The sequence below is a fragment of the Tursiops truncatus genome, chromosome 10, assembly GCF_011762595.2.
Source record: "Tursiops truncatus isolate mTurTru1 chromosome 10, mTurTru1.mat.Y, whole genome shotgun sequence".
Taxonomy (NCBI): Eukaryota; Metazoa; Chordata; class Mammalia; order Artiodactyla; family Delphinidae; genus Tursiops; species Tursiops truncatus.
The window spans coordinates 53766374-53776430 of record NC_047043.1 but is presented as its reverse complement, the minus strand read 5'-3'; the positions used below and the strand labels follow the sequence as shown (position 1 = coordinate 53776430).

Here is a 10057-nt window from a genome sequence, read left to right as displayed (position 1 = left end):
TGGGTGTCTGTGACAGAAAAGGATTGGTGGGTAAGTTTCAAAACTACCTTTGAAAGATTCAGGTTCAGATAACTAGTGAAATTATGGTAATTTCAATAAACAATTATTGAAAAATTTCTAGTTGACAGTCATTGGGCTTAAAAATAGAGATTGGGAGCAAAATAAAATGGAAAGCAAAGGAAATATGAAACAGTCATATATCATAAAATAATAAATAAAATAACTCATGTTAAAAACTCCAGAATACACCCACAAAGATTTAGAGCAGTGTGATAAGATACCTTAACAAATGAATGAATACTAAGGAAAGTTTCTATGTAGTATTTACAATCAGAGATCAAAAATATAAAGAATTTTAAGCAAATTTAGCCACTAACAGAATTACAAATAGGGTCAATTTCTTTCAAATCTTTAGAAAACATAAATGTAACTATAACAGAGGCCATATTAAAATATTAAAATAAGAAACACTGCAAAAACATAAAAAGCAAGAGTCAAAAACTGGAGTAATAGAAAATAAAATGCATGAATTATATCAATAAATGTAAATGGCTTAAAAAACAAACATTTCCTATTGAATTTAAAAAATCAACAAACTGATAGATACTAAAGGAGAAATAATTAAATGCAGTGTTGAGCCTACATAGGATCATGGAAGTGACATTAGTGGAAAAACTGGTGAAATTCAAATAAGATTTAATGTTTAGTTAATAAATTATACCAATGATAATTTTTTCTGGTTTTGATAACTGTACTCTTTCATGTGTAAGATATTAACATTAGAGGAAGCTGGGTAAAGGATATACAGGGATTCTGTACTATTTTTGCAAACTTTCTGTATGTCTAAAGTTATTTAAAAATTTTAAAAAGTTAAAAATAAAATAAAACCCAACTATATGTTACTTTAAGAAAGCAGACCAGGGACTTCCCTGGTGGTCCAGTGGTTAAGACTCTGCACTTGCACTGCAGGGGGCATGGGTTCGATTCCTGGTCAGGGAATTAAGATCCCCATGCTGTGCCAAAAAAAATAAATAAAATGAAAATAAAAATAATTTTTTAAAAAAGCAGACCAAATCTAAAATACTGCATATGAACGAGGCTTTCCATTTAACAATGGTTGCTGGATCACAACCTTCAATGCATCCTGTTTAAATTACTTTTGAAGTAGGAAAAATGTGAAAGTCTATAAGAAGGCTAATAAATAAGACTGATGACCAATTTATATGTTGGTTTCCACAAATATAAACTGCAAGGAATAAAAGTTATGGAAGTAGAAATTTTATACTTAGAGAGATATAAAGGACACAGCACTAATTATAATACGTTATTCATACTTGCATCCTGATTTTTAAATTAAGTAAACGATAATGGCATTTATGAGATAATTACAACTGAATAATGATTGGATATTTGATGATATTAAGGAATTACTATTAGGTCTAGGTGTAATAATAGTGCTGTGGTTATATTAACAAAAACAAGAACAGCAACAACATAATAAGGCTTTACTTTTAGAGGTCCACACTAAAATATATATGGATGAAATGGAAAACAATTCTTAAGGGTAGGAATTCTGGCTATATGAAAAACCAAACTTTAATAGAATTTTCCTTTTTCTCCCTTCTTGTTAAAAATACAAAAATGCTGGGCAATATCATATGATACTCACTAAAGGAACTACTAAAAGGTGTACTATAATTTAAAACATTAAAACTCGGAAGGAGTATGGTTGACAAAGTAATAGAGGACAAATAAGTTAGTCATCGTGGTGGTAAAGAATACTGGACTGCTGTCACTGTTAATAATGGTGATGACAATGGTGACTAACTTGGAGGTCCTTTACAAAAAAAGTGGAACTAAATATTATACAAAAAATCATGGAAAGAGAAATGGTCACAAGTAGAGTGCTCCAAGTTCCTATACTGCTTGGAAGGATAATAAAGACACTAATTAACTGGGAATTTTAGGTTTGGACTTAATATCATATGTAAACTTCAAAGGTGTAAAAGTAATGAAAAATAGTAAAAATATAATTTAAACTTCAAAATCCCTAGAGGAAAACAGGGAAATAAAACAAAATAATCAAATAGGAGGAGAAAAAAAGGTAAAGAAAGAAATAAACACAGAAGTATGGCAAATAGAAATCTTAAAATATCATGGTATAAATCCCTCCATATATGTCAGTGTACTAGATATTGTTGTGCAACACTGCCCTTGAACACTGGCTTAAAGCAACCACCATTAATTTGGTCCTGCAGGTGGGCAATTTAGGCTGGGCTCAGCTGGCTGTTCTGGTCTTGGTCCAGCTCCCTCACACATCTGCAGTAAGCTGAGAGCGGGCAGGTGATTCTATTCTGGGGTCTGGGCTGGCTGTCATTTGGTGTGCATTGGCTCTCCTCCACATGGTTTCTTTTCCTCTAGTAGGTAATTTGTGCTTGGTTAGACGGAAGAGCCAGATTTCCAGCAAAGTGTGTGAAACGATGCTGTGCCTATTGAGGCCGAGGCTGGGAACTGGCTGAGGAATGGTCCTGCTGCATTCTATTGGTCACAGCAAATCAGAGACCAGCCCAGGTTGAGGGGACAGGGGAACAGACTCTTTTCTCTTCATGGGAGAAGAGACACAGTCACAATGCAAAGGGTGTGGAAACAGGGTAGGGAGAGTATTTAGGGATAAGTACTAAATAAGCAGTAAATATAAATGGATAGAACTCTCTCACTGAATATTAGAGATTTGTGTATCATAAATGTTAAAACAGCCAGCTTCTTAATATATATGAGACTAAACTGAGATAAGATTAAACAAAAAAATTAACCATGTAATGCAAAACGACAAGCAATGCAAAAAATTACTAATCAGAGGAAGCTGTTGAGGAAAAAAAAGTATCTATGGTAGCAAGAATTTTTAGAATATGAGAGCCATTGTTTAATCATAAAAGGAAAAATTCACCAGAAATACATTATAATTTTGAGTCCATATACACCTAACATTGGAAAAATCAAGATATATAATGTGAAAATTAACAGAATTAACTGGTAATTAAAGTGACAGAAAAACTGATAGAAAAATTTGGATGACTAACAGTAGAATTCAAAACAGAAAATATACCTTCTGAAGCACCAGATATGGTAAGAGAAAAGTAAATAAATCCCCCACTAAAAGAGCCAGAATTCAGGGGAGCCTCAAAGGAAACAAGATGGCAAAAGCAAAGCAAAATGTACGTGTTTTAACACATGTAAAGAAGTTCATCTTTCTTATTAAGTGACAGATACTTTGAATGGGTCAAAAACAAAATTGAATTATATCTTATGCAATATAAATAGACCCTAAACCAAGTGTAATGATAAGGTAAAAATTAAAGATATAAGGAGAGGTATGTCAACAAACATGTAAATATAGCATTATATCATATTATTTTCAGATAAGGTAGAATCCAAGGCAAAATGTTGCAACTTCCTGGATTATTGATGTGTTGAATAATTTTGCATAAAAGTATTTTCAGAAACATAATAAAAGTGGGAAATTTTAAAAGACCATTCTGATGTTGACAGATGATGGAATAACAACTCAGCAAATACAGACCTTAAGAATATAAATTATGACATATCTACCTTCATTTATATGTGATATGCACAGGCTCTATGCAGAAGCCAGTATAATCTGCAGTCTTGTTAAAAACCAAGTATCCTCAATGTGATAACTGAGCAAAAGAGAGCAGACTTGCCAATTCAGGCTGGGAGTTTTCTGATGGGATTAAGATAATAACTTAACCATAAATTTCAACAATAGAGCAGACTCCAAAACTGGTGATACATCCCTCACTTCTCAACTTTTGCGGAAGGCTGTATCTGTATTGTGGCAAGGATCATTCTAGATGAGTGCTTCTTCACCGAGTCATTTTCTTCCTTTCATGGGATATGTGGCAATGTCTGGAGACATTTTTGGAAGTCACAATAGGGTGAAGGGGCTGGCTGCTACTGGCATCTAGTGGGTAGAGGCCACAGATGTTGCTAAACATCCTACTACGCAAAGGACAGCCCCCTACAACAAAGAACTATATGGCCCCAAATGTCAATAGGGTCAAGGTTGAGAAACCCTGATCTAAACCAAAGTACTTAAAAGACCTGGCATAATTTGGAATCTAATAGTATCAAATGGAAAGGATTTTGTATAAGGCAGTGATGCTGAGAGGGGTTCACTATGCAGTTTTACTAACTTCAGGCACTTTTGAAAGCAGATTATCAAGCAACCTGCTCATGGAAAATGAATTTCCTCTGTGAAGACTACTCAATTTATTCTATTTGCCTATTCTATCTGAGTGTGAAAGAACTTAAGAGGGTTTTGATCAAAGAGTATGAACCTTCAAAAATTGAATGTCAGTCAAGTGGAGAGGAAAGTCTTAATAACATCTATAGCAGTTCCCACTTAAAAATACACTTTTAGAACACATTTGTTCATTCACCGATTCAGTATTTATGTTTCAAATTTCTACTGTATTCACAGCCACATCTTTTGATGATAGACATAATTAAGCTGAGACCTTTTTCCTCAGCTAAGTGAGAACTGGGAGAAATAGGGACAAAAATGTTGGCTGGGTCACTAAGCTAATTGCAAAAGCTTCTTAAACTCGAGATGAACCTGCAGTACAAGGTTGAAATGAACACACCAATAAGGACCCAACAAGCCTGGATAGCCAAGAATTGAAAATTCAAACACAGGGAAAGAAAATCATTCATGTAAAGCATTTTCTTAATATCACCTATCATAAAGAGTCTCTAATTTTAGCCTTACAGCAACTGAACAATTTAGCTGTTATTATTCCATTTGCAAATGAGGAACTTGAGACACAGTGACTTGGAGTCACCTGCCTTTATTCACAGAACTTGGAGGGTGGTGTAGGGATCTGAATCCTAGGATCAGTGATTTGCCTACTCCACCAAGGTCAGCATGATCTGCTTAGGAAAGGAGTACCTCTCTCCATACTTGCACCCCTCCTCTACATGCAAGTGCAGACCATGAAGAACAGGGACCTGGGACCTGTAAGAGGAAGGCAGAAGATACAGGATCTGAATTATCTGAGTTTGAGGAGAACCTGTCTATTCTGTGATGACAGACTTTCTTGTCCTCTCCACACCTTAGTATTTCCTTTGTACTTTGTTTGTCCCATGAATTATTCAGAAGTTTTCAAATTCCAAATATTAAGTTTTACCTTTTAGTTGACTTCTAATTTAATTGCAGCACTGCCAGAGAATGTGACTTGTGTCATACATTCTTTAAAACCTATTGTGGGTTGATTTATGAACTAGTATATGATCAATTTCTGTAAACATTACATGTACACTTCAGAAGAATCTGTAGCTTTAATTGTTGGGTATATATGTCCGTTATGTGATTTTCATGTGCGTAGTTCACCTATCAATAATTTAAAATGTGGTGAAATCTACATGGTAGAGGTATGTTTCTCTAGTTAAATGATTCTTTTCCTTTATATGTTATGGGAATAATTTATATAAATTTTTAGAATTGTTTTATGTTCTCAGTGAATTGAACATTTTAATCATAGTACAGTGTGTCAGCCATTAAAATGGGTCTCTCGGGTCTCTAGCTGTAAAGAGCATAATTGACCCATCACCCCAACTACTGGGTCCTGAAATTCATTACTGTGTTCATGTGGAAGCCACTTGTTTCATGGGCTGCTCTCAGCCAAAGACTGAGTGTGGCAGCCCTGTTCCTGGAAGACATGGGATTCCTCTAAAAGGTAACTTTGACTCAGGGACTCCCCATCAGATTTATCAAACTTTGCTGAGAACTGCACCACATTCTAAGACTTTCCCTTTGGTTTTCTGCCAACATCTGTATGTAGATTTTTCGTATTTTTCCTGCTTGGTGTTCTCTGAGCTTCCTGGACCTATGGTTTGGTGTCTGTCATTAGTTTTGGAAAATTCATGGACATTATTATTTCAAATACATCCTCTCTGTTGTTTTTTTCTCCTCCTTTGGTATTCCAATTATACATATGTTACACCTTCTGATACTGTCCCATAATTCTTGCATGTTTTGGTCAGGTGTTTTTTGTCTGTCTGTTTGATTTTGGTGGTGGTGGTTGTTTTGAATATTTCTTTCTATGTGTACTTCAGTTTGGGAATTTTCTACTGACATAGCTTTAAATCCTTGATTCTTGCCTTGATGGTGACCAGTCTACTGATGAGCCCATTAAAAGCATTCTTAATTTGTTAGTGTTTTTTTTAAAAATAAATTTATTTACTTTATTTATTTTTGGCTACTTTGGTTCTTTGTTGCTGCACACAGGCTTTCTCTAGTTGTGGCAAGTGGGGGCTACTCTTCATTGTGGTGCGTGGGCTTCTCACTGTGGTGGCTTCTCTTGTTGTGGAGCATGGGCTCTAGACATGCGGGCTCAGTAGTTGTGGTGCACGGGCTTAGTTGCCCCGTGGCATGTAGATCTTCCCGGACCAGGGCTCGAAACTGTGTCCCCTGCATTGGCAGGCAGATTCTTAACCACTGTGCCACCAGGGAAGCCCTCTGTTAATGTTTTTGGTTTATAGCATTTCCTTGTAATTCTTTCTTAGAGATTCCATCTCTCTATTACATTACTCATCTATTCTTGCATGCTGTGTACTTTTTCCATTGCAGTTCTTAACATATTAATCATAATGATTGTAGTTTTCTCCAGGGTAATTGCAAAATCTAACTAATATTTGAGTCTGGTTCTGATGCTTGCTTTATCTCTGTAGACTATTTTTTTCTTGTCTTTCAAGCATTTTTGTTGCTGTTGTTGAAAGTTGAACATGATTATGATGTGATTCATAAGAAATGCATATTTTGGTCTTCATCCTGGCTCCTGGCCAGAGATCCTAAAACCTCTGTAATGTCCTAAGCAATAAAGGTGCTAATAACATCTTTTGTTCTAATATTTGGTCTTTGACGCCAGTTCCTGACAGAGTTTGTAAATCCCTTGGAATTTCCTGAGTGACAGGAGTGTATTGTTCTAATGAGGAAGCTCTTGGTGGGCTCTTGGATAGCTTTAGATTGGGAGCTGGTCATCAGAAAGACCAAGCCATGATAAGAAGCTTGGGACTTTCAGCCCCACTCCCCATCCTCAAGGGAGGGGATAGGAGCTGGAGATTGAGTTAATCCTCAGTCATACCTATGTGACAAAGCCTCCATAAAAATCTCTGGTCTATGAGGTTCTGAGAGCTTCTGGGTTGGTGAACAAATTGAGGTACTGGAAGGTTGCACGCCCAGAGAAGGCATGGACGCTCTGTGCCCTTTCCTCTAAACCTGGCCCTACACATCTCTTCTACTTGGATGTTCCTGAGTTGTATCATTTTACAATAAACCAGTAAGCATATTTCCCTGACTTCTGTGAGCCATTCTAGCAAATTATCAAACCCAAGGGGGTGGTTGAGGTAACCCTGATTTATAGTGTCAGTCAGAGGTACAGATGACAACCTGGGACTTGTGACTGGCATCTGAAGTGAAGGCAATCTTGTGGAACTGAGCCCTTAACCTGTAGCATCTGATGCTTACTCCAGGTAGATAGTGTCAAAACTGAATTGAATTGTACACGTGGCTGATGTTGAGGAACTGGTTGGTGTGGTAAAAGACCCCCACATTTGGTGGCCAGTAGTACTGACATTAGAGGAAATGGTGAGCTTTTTCCTTTCAGTGTATTGGGTAACACGAAGGGAGGTAAGCAGGGTGTATGCTAATCTGGCCAGGAGTTGGCTGTGTTTAGTGTTTGCTATATTTGTTAGAGAAGCTTCAGTTTCCTGCAGTGTCCTTGTTTTTGTCTCCCCTGTTGTCTTTGGGTTTCCCTGACAACTCCTTAAATAGAATCTGTGTCTTTAGCTCTTTCAGCTGTAATCCACTGTTATTTTACTCAATCCCTGTTGAGGTACAGGGAGGGGAAGGATTTTACAATTTTGTGATTAAATCTCAGTCTTTTAGTGGCTCTGTGTCCCTGAATTCTGACCCGCACAAGCACATCTCAGCTTTTTCTACTCCCCTTAGGAGAGATAGAAGGCTCCTGGGTATCAGAGTTGGATAATTATTCTTTCCTCAGGTCAGATAAGGATCTGGTGAAGTCCTTTCCTGTGGAGAGTAGACCTTTGTTGTGGAGAATGCTACCTGCATATTTCAAAAAGGTAACTTTTCTCCTCCCTCTGTCAGAAACACCAGGAGACTTTTCTTTACTTTTTATCATGTGAACTCGGTGGTGCTCCTGGAAGAATGTGGGGTCTCCCTTAATATTAGGTACTCCAGAGTTTTCACTCCTCATCTCAGCTGTATTCACCCTCCAGCAATTTGTCACAATGACTTTAAGCTTTCCCACCAGTTGATGGCTTCAGAAATTTCTGATCCACGTAAGATGAAACTTGGCTGTGATTCTCTGTTTCAACAGAGATTCTCTGTATTTGCCTATCTTTCCAGATTTCAGGGTGATACTTTGTCCTGATTTCAATTCTTTGATGAATCGGAGGAAAGTCATTTATTTTCAGCTTGTCAGCTTTTTTCTTCTTTTTTAAAAAATATTTATTTATTTGGTTGCGTCAGGTCTTAGTTATGGCATGCAGGATCTTTGTTGCAGCATGAGGGATCTTTAGTTGCAGCATGTGAACACTCAGTTGTGGTACATGAACTCTCAGTTGTGGCACGTGGGATCTAGTTCCCTGACCCGGTATCGAACCCGGGCCCCCTGCATTGAGAGCACAGAGTCTTAGCCACTGGATCAGAGATTTCTGTGTATTAATTTTGTATCCTGCAACTTTACCAAATTCACTGATTAACTCTAGTAGTTTTCTGGTAGCATCTTTAGGATTTTCAACGTGTAGTATCATGTCATCTGCAAACAGTGACAGTTTTACTTCTTCTTTTCCAATTTGGATTTCTTTTATTTCTTTTTCTTCCCTGATTGTTGCAGCTAGAACTTCCAAAACTATGTTGAATTAACAGTGGTGAGCATGAACACTCTTGTCTTGTTCCTGATCTTAGAGGAAATGCTTTCAGTTTTTCACCATTAACAATGATGTTCATTGTAGGTTTGTCATATATGGCCTTTATTATGTTGAGGTAGGTTCCCTCTATGCCCATTTTCTGGAGAGTTTTTTATCAGAAATGGGTGTTGAATTTTGTCAAAAGCTTTTTCTGCATCTATTGAGATGGTCATATGGTTTTTCCCCTTCAATTTGCTAATATGTTGTATCACATTGATTTGCATATATTTAAGAATCCTTGCTCCCCTGGGATAAATCCCACTTGAACATGGTGTATGATCCTTTTAATGTGTTGTTGGATTCTGTTTGCTAGAATTTTGTTGAGGATTTTTGCTCTATGATCATCAGAGATATTAGCCTGTAATTTTGTTTTCTTGTGACATTTGTCTGTTTTTGGTATCACGGTGAGGGTGGCTTCATAGAATAAGTTTGGGAGTGTTCCTCCTTCTGCAAATTTTTGGAAGAGTTTGAGAAGAATGGTGTTAGCTCTTCTCTAAACGTTTGATAGAATTCACCTGTGAAGCCATCTGGTCCTGGACTTTTATTTGTTGGAAGATTTTTTAATCACAGCTTCAATTTCATTACTTGTGATTGGTCTGTGCATATTTTCTATATCTTCCTGGTTCAGTCTTGTCAGGTTGTACCTTTCTAAGATTTGTCCGTTTCTTCCAGGTTGTCCATTTTATTGGCATATATTTGCTTGTAGTAGTCCCTTAAAATCCTTTGTATTTCTGCTGTGTCAATTGTTACTTATCCTTTTTCATTTCTAATTTTATTGATTTGAGTCCTCTCCTTTTTCTTGGTGAGTCTGGCTAAAGGTTTATCAATTTTGTTTATCTTCTCAAAGAAGCAGCTTTTGGTTTCATTGATATTTGCTACTGTTTTCTTCATTTCTATTTCATTTATTTCTGTTCTGATCTTTATGATTTCTTTCTTTCTACTAACTTTGGGGTTTTCTTCTTCTTTCTCTAGCTGCTTTAGTGGTAAGGTTAGGTTCTTTATGAGATTTTTCTTGTTTCCTGAGGTAGGACTGTATTGCTATAAA

At 36.7% G+C, this 10057-nt stretch overlaps 1 non-coding gene across 1 annotated transcript; it reads left to right on the top strand.

Annotated features, from left to right (window-relative positions):
* The first annotated feature begins 926 nt into the window (after window positions 1-926).
* Window positions 927-999, top strand: TRNAA-UGC (transfer RNA alanine (anticodon UGC)). The gene has a single exon. It is a non-coding gene; the product is annotated as a tRNA-Ala (tRNA).
* The last annotated feature ends 9058 nt before the right edge of the window (window positions 1000-10057 follow it).